Source organism: Mus musculus, chromosome 17 (assembly GCF_000001635.26).
Source record: "Mus musculus strain C57BL/6J chromosome 17, GRCm38.p6 C57BL/6J".
Lineage (NCBI taxonomy): Eukaryota > Metazoa > Chordata > Mammalia > Rodentia > Muridae > Mus > Mus musculus.
The window spans coordinates 83,963,975-83,977,798 of NC_000083.6; the positions used below are offsets into that span (position 1 = coordinate 83,963,975).

At 48.0% G+C, this 13,824-nt stretch overlaps 1 long non-coding RNA gene across 1 annotated transcript; it reads left to right on the top strand.

The window, feature by feature from the left end:
- On the top strand, positions 1-6,490 carry Gm35457. The gene is made up of 3 exons (XR_385836.2): positions 1-1,404; positions 3,654-3,741; positions 5,190-6,490. It is a non-coding gene; the product is annotated as a predicted gene, 35457 (long non-coding RNA).
- Positions 6,491-13,824: the final 7,334 nt, after the last annotated feature.

A 13,824-nucleotide genomic window follows, 5' to 3' on the forward strand; every position in this document is an offset into this window, starting at 1 on the left:
TCGGTTTTTAAAGTATGAAATAGAAGCAAAGAGAACAGCTGCAATGGCATCAGTACCAGAGAAGGAACATGGGGGTGGGAGGTGCAGTCAGGAGAAGCGCGAGTTACACAGGGAGGTGAGTGTTCAGCAGTAGAATGAAGAATTCTGCATCTTTTCAAAGCCAGGCAGTTACCTCCATGTTTATACAGACTCCCAAAGACCACCCGGTCTGGGCAGTGGGAGCAAAGACGAAGCCGGAAGCCAACAGAGGCCTCAAGGCCAGCAGCTCAATTCAGAGTATTCATTCCTCTCTCTTTCCCAGCCTCCAGGGTCCAATTCCACTCCTACTGTGGAGTCCATCCCTTCAAGGAAGCGGACAAGGGGCAGGAGCAGAGGAAAGATGCAAGAACGGAACTCTTCTCGCTTCCCTGTCCTGTGAGCATTTCCTCAGCAAATGCTCCCTATACCCTGTGCGACATCCTCCTAAACTCACACTTTGGGGAAGAGGCCAGACTGCTGGTCAGTCAGTACTAAGAACCCATCTGGTTTCTGGAGGGAGTGCTCAGCCCCGGGCCCTGAGCTTAGCTTAGCACTCTTACCTCATCCCCTCATTAGAGAGCCCTCTTAAGGTGGGAATTACCATTCCTCATTTACAGAAGAGGAAAAGATTTCAGGCCAGGAGGCCTGTTCAAACCACAGGGTTCTTAAATGGCAGAGTTGGGAACTGGCATCAAAGTCCTTTGTTACCCAACCCCACCACAATTCGCTCCAGGGGGCAGGGCCTGCCTCCCCTCAGAGGCCTTGTCCAGGGCAGGCCAGAGCAGACGCCCTGTCGCCCTGTCGCCCTGTCGCCAGGCCTGGCCTCTCTCTGTGGCAGTGTGGGCTGCTGTGACCCTGTTTCTGGAGGCTGTCATGTTTCCCGCAGGGGAGCAGCCGGTCCCTCTTGAGAGCCGAGCCCAGAGGCTAATCACCGGGGCAGGCCTGACTCCTCACCAGAGGTGTGAACATGCCTGGGTGTTGGGGCTGGAATGAAGCTGCTTTAATGGACAAGTTGGAATCCGTTTGTGAGCAGTAAATTGCCCCAGTCCCCAGGGCCATTTTCCATCATAAATTTAAACTATTTGACTTTGCAGAGCCCTAAGTGTTGAAGCCGTAGCTGGGGCATCAAGGAAGCTAATAGAACCTGTGGGGCACTAGGGCCCAACCCCAACAGAAACCCCAAGCCCTCGGCTTCTCCTGCCTTCTTACCCAAAGCTCCTTGTATGAACTGCCTCCCCATGTCTGGACCATTCCTCTGGCTGCTTCATGTCTCTCACAGCTCATTGCGTTACCTCCCCAAGGATCTACTCAAAAGTCTGTCTCCTGAGGGTGTGACCTGCACCAGTGGTTTAAGAGGTCCCACTACATGACTGCACAGTTGCATCTGTAAGTCTTGACTTCTTTCCCATAATCCCCCTGCGAGCACCTCCACTGGGTAGCCCCCACAGGAATCTCAAGCCCATTTTGTCCAACTTGAATTCAACATCTCCTAGCCCCATCCCACTGACAGGACCAAGCCCTGTCTGGAACCCCAGGTGGTCCCAGGTCCCACTTCTCAGCCCGAGAAGTCGAGTGTCTCCATTTTTTTTTTCTTCCTGTCTCTTCTCCATGAAATCGAAGCATAGGGAGGGGCATTTATGGCAAGAGCTTCCTGACTGTCAGCCTCTTCCAGTTGGTGCAACGTGTGGCCCTGAGTATCTATCCCAAAAGCTAGGCTCAAAGGATGTTGTTTCCCAACTTAAACACTCCTGGTGGCTCCTTGAAGCGTCCAAAGCATCAGTCACCCTCCACAGCCCCCGTGGACAAGGCTCCCAAGCCGGTTTGCCCTCTCTTGCTTCTTAGACCTTGCATTGCAGTTACTCTAGACTGGTGAGTCTCAACCTGTGGGTCATGACCCCTGAGGAGGTCAAACAACCCTTTATGGGGGTTGCATATCAGATATCCCGTATATTAGATAATTACTTTACAATTCATCACAGTAGCAAAATTACCTGACTCTTGCCTGCTCTTGGGACCCTTTTCTTCCTTCTGGGTTGCTTCTTCCAGCCTTGATAAGGAGGGCATGTGCCTAGTCTTATCGTAACCTGCTATGCTGTGTTTGATTGACGCCCCTAGGCCTGCCCTCTGCTGAAGGAGTGGATCTGGGGGAGAGGGGTGGTAGGAGGAGGGACTGGGAGGAGTGGGAGGAGGGGAAATGGTGGTGGTCAGGATATAATATGTGAGGGACATTGGGTTGTTTTTTTTTTTAAAGTAACAAAATTACAGTTATGAAGCAGCAGCAGCAATAATAAAATTATGAGGAATAAATAATGAGAAACTGTGTTAAAGGGTAGTCACAGCATTAGGAGGGTTGAGAGCCACTGCTCTAGACAATGCTATCTCTATCTGTCCTGTACCCTCCCTTTGTCCAAGGTCTAGCCAGACATCACACATCCAACCCAAAGGTTGGGGAAGAGCAAGGTATCTCACTACTATCACTTCTCTGTAGGTTTAACCTTGGGGCTAGTTCATTCCTTAGTCCTTGTACCTTGTTTTACCAGTCTGTGAAATGGGGCAATAGTAGCCTGGATGTTGTGTAGAGAAATCCAGACAGTTGAAAGCCCTTAGGACCGTGGCTGGCGAGTGGCCATCACTTCAGAGTGAGTCTGATGCCTCCACCAATTCCCCTAAGCTGCCCCAACCCCACCCTCGTCCACCCTGCCACGGCCTTTCTTCCCCATTCATCCTTCCATGTCTACCTGGTTCTTAGAGTAAAAGTCTTTAAGGCAACAGGATAATTGTAAGAAACACACTGGGTCAAACAAGGAGGTTAGGTCACAGCGTACATTGACAGGTCTTAACAGTAGCCAAACCCAGGGATACATAGCAGGCCCTCAGGACATGGCCACTAGCAACTGGTCATACCTCCTGGGCAGTATTCCCACCCCAAAAGTTCTGCCTTCATTTTAGATGGAAGTGAAGTGGATGGATGCAGACAGACAGAAGCTTTGTAGCTTCAAGCGTAGCTGAAACTCACTGCCCATGAGACTTATGGGTACACGCCACAGTCCAGTATAGAGAGATGAACTTTGTCTCTCTGTCTCTCTCTGTCTCCCCAATTCTAGTTCAAGCAATCTCATTAGCCTTTCTAGGCACAAGGACAGGGGTCATGTGATACAGAAGGACTCCGAAGGTGCCCTAATTTTATCAAAAGGCTGTAATTAGGGGCTGGCAAATAGGTTACGGCACTTTCTGTGCCAGCGTGGTGACCTAAGGCAGAGCTCGGGACTCACAGACAAGTAGAAGGGAAGGCAGCACTTCAGCACTTCAGAGTTGTTCTCTGACCTCAGCACACCCGCACACTGGCCACACAGACATGAGCAAGCCAATTAATACAGTGTAAGGGTGTGTTTAGAGACATCTACACCTAGGACATAGGACCCCCTCTCCCCCCCATGCTTGCTTTGTCTTTTTTAGTACAAAGACTGCGTTTCACGGCATTGTTTGCTTCTGTCACAGACTAAGTTCTAGTCAAACTGTCACGAAAGGGATGCCCTTTTTGGTTTGCCTCTAAATACATCTGTTTGCCCAAATCAGGGACTGTGGAGTATGCCTGTGTGTGTTGCTTGTTAATCTTCTGCAGTTGTCTCTTTCAGCTAAGTGGGAATCAAAGGATGTCTATGAGTGAGACTCTTACCAGGATCACGTGGATTCCTATGTGAAAATCAGTAAAAATGGCTCCTGGTAAGCTCTTTGCTGAGCGTAGCTATGGTGAAGACAGATGAAGGAGATGGGGGTGGCAAGGCCAGAGCTAAACCCCATGTTGATGGTTTGGGAGAAGCCATGAGAACGGCCTGGTCCCTTAACCATCGGTGATCTCTTGATGACAAGCTCTTGACTATTTACCCAAGATTTATAAAAATCTGTCTTGTTTAAGCCATCATTTTGGGTTTTCAGTCCCTTGTGACCATGTCTCCTTATCCTCACAGGAAGCTTTTCCAAGCTATCTTTGTTTTGTTTGTTTTTGTTTTTGTTTTGAGACAGGGTTTCACTGTGTAGCCCTGGCTGTCCTGGAACTCACTTTGTAGACCAGGCTGGCCTCGAACTCAGAATCTGCCTGTCTCTGCCTCCCAAGCGATGGGATTAAAGGCGTGCATCACCACTGCCTGGCTATATATATATAAAGTTCACTGTAGCTGTCTTCAAACGCACCAGAAGAGGGCATCAGATCTCATTATGGGTGGTTGTGAGCCACCATGTGGTTGTTGGGATTTGAATTCAGTATCTTTGGAAGAGTAGTCGGTGCTCTTACCCACTGAGCCATCTCACCAGCCCCCTAGATTTATTTATTATGTCTGCACATACACCTGCAGGCCAGGAGAGGGCATCAGATTCCATTACAAATGGTTATGAGCCACCATGTGGTTGCTGGGAATTGAACTCAGGATCTCTGGAAGAGCAGCCAGTGCTCTTAACCTCTGAGCCATCTCTCCAGCCCGCATATGAATTTTTTGCCTGCATATATGTCTGTGTACCACATACATGCCTGATAGCTACAGAGGCCCAAAGCGGGTGTCCGGTCACCTGAAAATGAACTTACAGACAGTTGTGAGCCGGGTGCTTGGAATTGAACCCAGGTCCTTTGGAAGAACAGCCAGTGCTTTTAGCTTCAGAACCATCTCTTCATCTTTTGTGGGTTCTTTTTTTTTTTTTTTTTTTTTTTGGTTTTTCGAGACAGGGTTTCTCTGTGTAGCCCTGGCTGTCCTGGAACTCACTCTGTAGACCAGACTGGCCTCGAACTCAGAAATCGCCTGCCTCTGCCTCCCAAGTGCTGGGATTAAAGGCGTGCGCCACCACGCCCGGCCTTTTGTGGGTTTTTAAAGGTCTTTCTATTCTATGATGTAATGATGTTTGGACCATATTCTCCTTCCTGCCTGGAGGCCTGTTTAAGTATCTAGTTTAAGGTAAGATCTCAGGAGAGACTTACTGTGCTATCTTCTGCCTTCTGGAATCAAACAGGCATGGCCACTGAGAGCAAATGTTCTTATCATCAAAGACCTCCCCTCAAGGAGGCCAGGAGGAGCAAGGGGCCTTCAGAATCACATCATAAGCATTCTATCTCCTTCCTTTCCTTCTATTTTTAAATTTATGTACATATAAGTTTTGTGTGAATATTTGCCTTGCATATGCAGGTTCCAGAAGAAGCCAGAGAAAGCTATTGGATCTCCTGGAGCTGGGCTTAACAGAGAGTTGTGATCCTCCTATGTAGTGCTGGGAACCAACTTCAGGTCCCCCAGAGTGCGCTTAACCTCTGAGCCTCCCGCCCAGCATCACTACGGCCTAGGTTAATCTGTTCTTGTTAGCTAGAATGGACCCTGTAGGGTCTGCTCTAGCCTGGCTGGCCTCATACTCCTCTTGGCTCAGTCTTAGAGTCGTTTCCCAGCTCGGGCTGGAAAACACAGCTGGCCTTTCAGAAACTGACTCAACATCCATCTTAAGATTCAGCCCCAGCTCTAGGCAGCCAGTCCCAAGGAGCCAGTGAAGACCACAGAGGTCCTGTCTCTGTTCAGGAAGATTCGTTGTTAATCTAAGATAACCAGACCAGAAACTCTGCAAAATGCAAACGCAGGCACTTTCAAGCACAGCCTCACGGTTTCAGTCCCCATGGCCTCGTTCCGCCAAACACAGTAATGGCCAGATGGAAGAAATTCATCTCAGCAGGAACATATGTTTCCCTCTGCGACTTCTCCCAGGGCCCAGGTCAACAGCCCTGAAGAAACTGCCTGGAACCAGGCTAGAGCAGGAAGCAGTCTTGGAGACTGGAGTCTGAACAGAGCATTGTAATCATAGAGTCTGAACCTTGAACCCCAGGACGCAAAGGAAATGTGGCTTGTTTAGGAGCCACATTCTAGATAAATCCAGGAAAAATATTTGGCCTGGATCTGAATTTGAATTGTGATCGGGGGCCCAAACGCTCTTCAGTTTTTAAGGAGATAGTATTCAAAGTCCCAGCATCCACCACGCTCCCAGCATCCACCACGCTCCCAGCATTCCCACCACGCTCCCAGCATTCCCACCACCTTCCTGGCACTCACCTCAGGCTGAATTCCTGCATACCTGCCTCTGTCCCTCTATGCTTTGGGCCACAGGATAAAATAATGGAGGTGTGACTGGACACATGGATAGAAACAATAATCCATTCTTTCGTATTTTACTGAGACCCCTAAGCTTCTGCATCCTGCCAGACTTAGTTATTTCTCCCTCAGCACTTTGAATCTATCACCAGGAATGGCCTCTGTGTCCGTACCCCAACCACATCCTCCCCAGCTACAACGTGGATCCCTACTGTCTTCCTTCCCTCCCTCCCCTGGAACACTCAGGATCCTCTCCTTTGAGCTCTTTACTCTTGGTGACTGAACTACTAATGTAGCATCAAGTTCACATTGATGAAAATGAGTAACATTGTGACATTGTCTATTATCTCGTACATTTATAAAGAATCATTTGACAAAATTACAATTTATAATTCTTCTAATTTTTATTGTCCATCCTAGAATGAATATGTGTGTGTGTGTGTGTGTGTGTGTGTGTGTGTGTGTGTGTCAGAGAGAGAGAGAGAGAGAGAGAGAGAGAGAGAGAGAGAGAGAGAGAGAGAATAGTTTTATAGATAGAGAAGAGCTAGAGAAAGCAGAAACAAGACAAAATGTAGATATTGGTAATCCTGCATCAGCATCCTGTTGCACTAAACCTCCAGCCCCAATATGCCCATGCAAAAACACACAACTACATAACTTTATAAGCTGCACGCCTAGATTGGGCAGATCTACCACTACACTACTCTATTCCTCAGCTATGAGATCCCTTGCTACTTGTGGCTTCTTAGGGCCATGAGGTTCTGCACCATCTTCCTTCCACCTCCTCTTCTTCCTTTCTCTCTTCCCCTACTCGCTAAAACAAACAGCACCAGGGCCGCCCACAACAGTGTCCCTCCTGCGGGCATAGAGCTGTGTATGAGCCTCACAGCTGAGACTGATGACTCCAAAGCTACACAAGAAGAAGGGGACAGTGAGATGGAGAAAGAGAGAATAAGTGGCTGGGCTTGGCCCGTCTGGGGTGGCTTTATTTTCCTCCTTTTTTTCCTTTTTTTTGGGGGGGGTGTCTTTATTTTCAAGAGTTAAGGCAGAGGAAAACTTAATTTTTATGCTAATAGTTTAGGAAATCTGACTACCATCATTGCTGGTTTCTTGAAATGTCAGACAACAGTTTTGGTCTCATTTTTAGTACAAGCAACTCCATTTGGGTTTGGTATGGTGTACTGGGGCCTAATGCTGTAGCAGAACATAAAATAAATCATATATATTTTTTTCTGTGTCCAGACACTTTACAAAACAAACAAAAAACAATAAAAACAGGGGTTTTCTGTGTAGCCTGACTGGCCTGGAACTTGCTCAGTAGACCAGGCTGGCCTCAAACTCAGAGATCCACCTGCCTCTGCTCCTGAGTGCCAGATTAAAGGTGTGAGCCACCACTACCTGGCTTATTTCCATCCTCCAACCCACTTTTAAATATAGAATCTTAATATGTAAACTTGGCTAGCCTTGAACTTGAGACAATCCTCCTACATCAGCCTCCGTAGCATCAGGATTACAGGTATGAATGAGGCACTGTGCACAGCTCACAAACACACTTTTTTTTTTTTTTTTTTGAGACATGGTCTCACTGTATAGACCAACCTGGCTTTGAACTCACAGAGATCTGCCTGCCTCTGATGCATGCGTGCTACCATACCTGGTCCCAGCTCTTTAAAGTAGTTCTACCCAGAGGAAGTTTAAAGTGAAACATGTATTTAAGGTAGAATTTTCCATTAGTCACGTTTTAAAAGTACAAATAAACCCAAGAAAACTTAATTTTAGCAGTATGCTTTTATTGAACTCAATATATAAAAATGTAACTTTAATATAGAATCATTATAAAAATTATTTTGCTTTTTGGCCAATCTTTTGATATCCTTTAAAAAAAATTCTTACCAGCAATGTAAATTTGACTGCTAAAATTTCACAGCAACCTCATCTGTGTTAGGCTTAATGACTTCTGTCACTTCCATGGGACCTTCCCTTTCACAGGCTCCTAAATGGAGCCGGACAAGCCAGGGCATTCTGGGAGTTAAGCAGCTCCCATGGCAGTGAGCTCACAGAGTCCTTGGTGAGGAGTTGACAAAGGACACTCAGTCCATTGTTTCCCTAGAGGCGCGCTCCCGGAACAGCAGCTGGGCTGGAAGAGCAGCAGTGCTCAAAGGGAGGGAGGCTGAGAAGCAGAGCAGGGAGAGCCCCCTCTTTCTGTAGAGTAGAAGTGGGCAGGGCACAGAAAGGGGAGACAGGTGGGTTTCTATGGGCTCCTTAAAGCGTTCAAGCAGACAGTTCTCCAGTGTCACAAGGTGGCCTGGCTTGCTTCTCAACGGCATTCCTCCTGAGCTGGAACAAGGTAATTGTTCCCAATACCAGATCTTCTGACCACCCAGCATAGGTGGATTCAGAGGCCCCAGGAATTCCTCCAGGAAGCCTACCCTTAACATGTCTTCTAAATCACATGCGGTCTAGGATCAATGGACACAAATCTGGGCTGAGCAGAGCTTGGGCAGAGGCCAGAAGGAGAGGGTACCCAACCTGAACAGAGGGGCGGGACAGTCGTTCCTTGCTGGCATAGACAGACTACAGAGACCCAAAGAAAGTCAGAGGTCAGCTTAGATCAACCCTTAGGTAGTTAAAAGAAGCAGACCAAACACAAAGTGTGTGTACGTGTATGTGTGTGTAGGATGGGGAGGATCCTGGTTGTCATGGTACTGGGGCCCCTGAGCCAGGCCATGAAGGCTGAGCTCAAGCAGGGGTAAGGCTTTGAGAGGAAACTGCAATTAAAAGACCAGCTGTCAAGAGGTCCCCACAACCAACAGTGAAGAGACCCTCAACTAGGACACGGGCACCCAAGCAACTTGACTGCAGAACCTGAAGATGCCATGGACTTCCTGTCCTTTCTGTTAGGGAAGTCAGGGCTGAAGCCCATGTAGCCCAAGGCCATCTTCTTATAGAGGAGAGACCAAAGCAGACTCAAAGTCGAGCTGGAACTAGGCTAGTCCCTCAGGCTTTCTCATTGGTTTTCCATCCCACGTGGTCCCCCATCCCACACATGGCCCCCCATCCCACGTGGTCTCCTTTCCTACGTGACCCCACATCCCATGTGGTCCTACATCTCACATGGTCCCCCATCCCACATGGCCCCACATCCCATGTGGTCCTACAGCTCATGTTCTCTCTTTCATCCTTTCTCAGGATTGAGCTCTTTTTTATGATTCCCTTTTCTGGTTAGGAAATATTTCCTGTGCATGGTTGATGTTAGACACATCAGAGCAAACTCCTAGAATGGTTGGCCAGGTGTCACCAGGTGTTGGCAGACTAGGGGCATAAAACAGGCAAAAGTCACAGGCTATAGGTCTTTGAGATGGCTACAGTCGGGTGGTGGCATTTGGAACATGGAATAGGATTCAAGTGACAGGGCTGACCCCCTGAGGGTGAGCCTCTTCCTGCTCACCCTGAGTTTGTATTCACAATACAAAACTCTGGCAACAGGTGGCAGTGCTACTCCGTCCTGAATCCAAGATGGCTTGCCAGGAGATGTTCTGAAATGCATTCATTCGTTCATTCGTCCCACGAGTATTTATTGAGTGTTTACAATGTGCTGGAGACATTTCTAGATCCTTGGGATACAATATTCAATGCAGGAAAGAACTGCCCTCTGGGAGCTTCCTCCTCAAGCAGGAAGACAGCGAGTAAAAGAGAAACACATCTGGTGTGTGGTGTGGTGAAAGAGAGAACAGAGCCTAGGGGAGAAAGCTGAGAGTGTGGAGTTAAATCCGAAGGCAGAGATGAGACGAGCGGCATTGAAGGAGGGGTGGGGCTGCTGCAGAGGCTGGAGAGGAAGGGACGGGTCGTCTGCAGGGATGGGGCTTACTGGAGTGTGGGTTTGTTACTCTATTCTGTACTTGTCTTGCTGCTGTGATAAAATGCCTCAGAAAAGGAACTTAAGGAAAAGGGGTCTACTCTGGTTCGTACGTAGCCTGAGGGTACCGTCAGAGTGTGTCAGGGAAGCCTGGCGGCAGGAGTCTGAGGTGGCTGATCTCACCGCATCCACAGTCAGGAAGCAAAGAGACAGCAGATGCTGCTGCAGCTCACCTTGCAGGCTCCTTTCCGTTCAATGTTTGACCTCAGTCCATGACATGGTACCACCCACTCTAGGGTGGACCTTCCCACCTAGTCAGCCTAATCTAGATAAACCCTCACAGGCAAGCGGAGGTTTGTTTTCCTTGGTGAATCCCAAACCAAGGAGTTACAGTCGAAGAACCGTCACAATTACACGTGTCGGATGAGGAAGACTCACAGTCAGAGAGGAACAGACACTGTCCAAAACGAGAAATCGAAATTTGGAGGGCGCTTTGTCTCACCTGTCCTGTCCTGATGTCCCATTCGGTCCTGGGACTACGTCCCCTCAATGCGGCAGATCCACAGGCTCAAATCCTGCCTGCTTTCCTTTCTAGGCACGTTTTGTGACCAACCTTTAGTTATTGTGTGTAGTTATTGAGGTCCTGAGAGTAAAATATTGTTCAGGATGTATATCAACCCCACCTCCACCCTGCCCATTATCTATGAAACTTGAGAAGGTATGGATCTCAGGAGTTCTAGCAAACAAGGAAGTCCCAAAACAGAGGGTAGCTGGTGCCCGACGATAACCTTAGAGGAGAATGAGTGACTGTCTTAGTCTGTAACAGAATGCCGCAGGCGGGTGGTTTATCATGAAAGGAGAGTTACTTCTCACAATTCAGGAGACTGACACTGAGGTATCCAAGAGACCTTCTTGCTACATCATAGCATTGTTGGGATATATATATATATATATATGAATGAATGAATATGGCAGAGACAGAGGGAGAGAGACAGAACAAACTTTTATTTTATAACAAATCCATTTCAGAGGGAACTAGTCTATCTACTCTCTCAACAATGGCATTAATCCACTCATAACAATAGGGATCTTGACCTGTTCACATCTTAAAGGTCCTGCTTCCTGTCCCTTCCCAGCAGTAGCTACATTTCAGTAAATGTCACATCGGGGAGAGAACATTGAAACACTGGCAGATGGAGCACTGTGAGGATGGAAGCAGTGTGTGTGTGTGTGTGTGTGTAGCCACTTTCCCTGCCCAGAGCGCTTGTTATTAGAGACCTTCTCTTTTGTGAAGCTATTTGCTTGGCTTTTGAGACAAGTGCCCACTATGTAGCCCTCACTGGCTTTGACCTTGCAGCCCTGCTTTGAGCTTTCCTGTTCAGGTAGCCTGAGAACATGTTCCCTTTACCCGCAGATTGGTTCTGAGACAAAGATACATTACAGGTAAAGTCATGCTTATGACTCAACCTGCAGGTGCCAAAGAATCTCTTTCTCCAAGGCTCAGGGCAAAAAAGTCTAAAAGACCAGGGCAGCACAGAGGTTCTGGAACCAATGCCCAAAGCCCAAGAAGGAGATGCTGGCAAGATGATGCTAACTTGTAGGGGAAAAAGACCAAACAAGCAAAGAAAATCACACTCTCCTGCATCATTCAGATCTTATGCGACTTCAGGCCTGGGCTTAGCTAGCTCTGTGACAAAGGCCAAAAGATGATCCTTCCATGGTGACCCACCTTAAGTGTATGTCTTTTGGAACCGAGTTCTGAACAATGAGTGATGCTTGAACTAAAATACAATGGAGTAAAATTGTGAGCCAGTGAGACCCTAGTTTAGTGCCCCATCCTCTAAGCACACTGTCTGCTGGGTAGAGCTGACTTCAAGGTAACTGTACAAAACAGCTCAGTGAAAGGCTAGCTCACATTAGTGCCCTTTCTCAAGGCTGGATCTTATCAGAGAGGAGGCGGAAGCAAAGTTTCCTTCGGCCTTCTTGGCTTTTGAGTTCTTGAGGTTTGAACTTTCCTTATCACGAAGAGAGAAGGAAGTCTTTGGTCCGTGTTTCCGGCTGAATGGAGAAGTTGTCAGGCCTATGTGACTTGGGAGGTGGGAACCATTGGTGGGTGAGCAGGTGCCTTTGGATAGGGCCATGGGAGAGGCATGGCCTTCAGGGCTCTGAGACCTTTGGGACTGTACAGAAGCACTGGAGAGTCTGAGCTAAAGGACCAGGTTCTGTCTCCACAGACTTCGAGCGGGACAGATCCTCCACAGTAGTTTGGGCTGCCCTGGGCCCTTGAGAGATGTGCTTGGGTACCAAGGCTCAGGAACCTTGGAGAAAGTCCCCAGTTCACATCTGCCTTGAAGTGCCTCAGATCCCTGTGTGTAATCACTAGGAACGACTGCTGATTGACGACCAAGTCCCCATTGTCTTTTTCCATCTGTTGCTAAGCCCTGCTGCCATCTTTAATCTTTGCCAGAAACTTTCCATCATTTTGATAAATAGGGGTTTTAGCTAGACAATTTGGAGATTTTAAGAACATTTTATAAAGTTGGAGCGACAGAGACAGAGAGAAGATGGCATGCATGCAAGTAGAGAACTGAGGACAACTTTTGAGACAGTCTGTCCAGCCCTCTTCCATCTTTAAAACTGAGCAGGATACTCCAGATTAGCTGGCTCCGAGCTTCTCGCCGATGACTCCTGCCTCTGTCTCTGTATCTCTCTCTGTCTGTGTCTCTGTTTCTCTCTCTACATCTGTCTTTCTGTTTTGTCTGTCTGTCTGTCTGTCTGTCTGTCTGTCTCTGCACTCACGTATGCGCACCCCCCACCCAGTAGAGCTGGCATTACATATTTAATCCATAGCCCCCTATTTTTTACAAGGGTTCTGGGGATTGTACTCAGGTTGCCTGGCCTGTGGACAAGTGCTTCTACTTGCTGAGTCATCTCCCTGGCCCACCACACTTTTTGAATGCTAAACTTTCTGACTTAATTTGTAATATATTTAATTTCTTCTTAATAGGAACTATGGAGTGAAGTTTCTGGGCTCCGTGAGTCCGGAGAAGAGGACCCAGTCATTTCAGGAGAAGTAAATGCTATTTTTTCTCTCTGTGGGTTTTTGCTGTAGGGTCTCTCCTGGCATTGGGATAGATTAAATGGAGTGTTGGAAATCTTGCTTCCTGCAGTTTATTGTTTACATTATTTATTTGTTTTGTTTTGCTTGGGTGTTTTGTTGAGGTGAGATCTTGAGGGTCTTGATAGAAAGTGGATTCCAGCCTTTGTTTCCGGCTTCCCATGAGTGACATTCACCATGTAAGGCCATAGCCAACTTCAGTCCGGGTGAGCAATCGAAAGCACTGACTTTTGAGCCAAAGTCCCAGGCTCTCCTGATCCTTCTAGCTCATCTTCTTAGAGGAAGAGAGCGGTGCACTCCTTAACCAGGACTCGGATTGGTGCCATCATGTCCACACCCGAACCAACCACCTGCCCAATGTCCAACCTAGACCATGTCATTTAATCCCCTCTCCAGCCTCAAGGGGCAACTGTCATCCACGTTGAGCATCTGACACGGGGACAGAGTGATTTACTGTCCAAAATTGTGGTGAATGATGTCATTGACGTTAGCGTTGTGGGAGAACTTACTATCCCAAGCAATGCTGAGCGTGAGCACGGATAAGACAGAAGACAGCCATGGGTCGGGGTGGGACCATCTGGAACACCAGGAGAGGAGCAGGGAGCCACTGCAAGATTCTCAGTATGGGGGAGAGAGAGTATGGGGGAGAGAGAGAAAGGTGTCCTCCCGCCTTTGGGGGGTCAGGGGCCGTTGGCCAGAAAACATGGAGGCAGACTGGC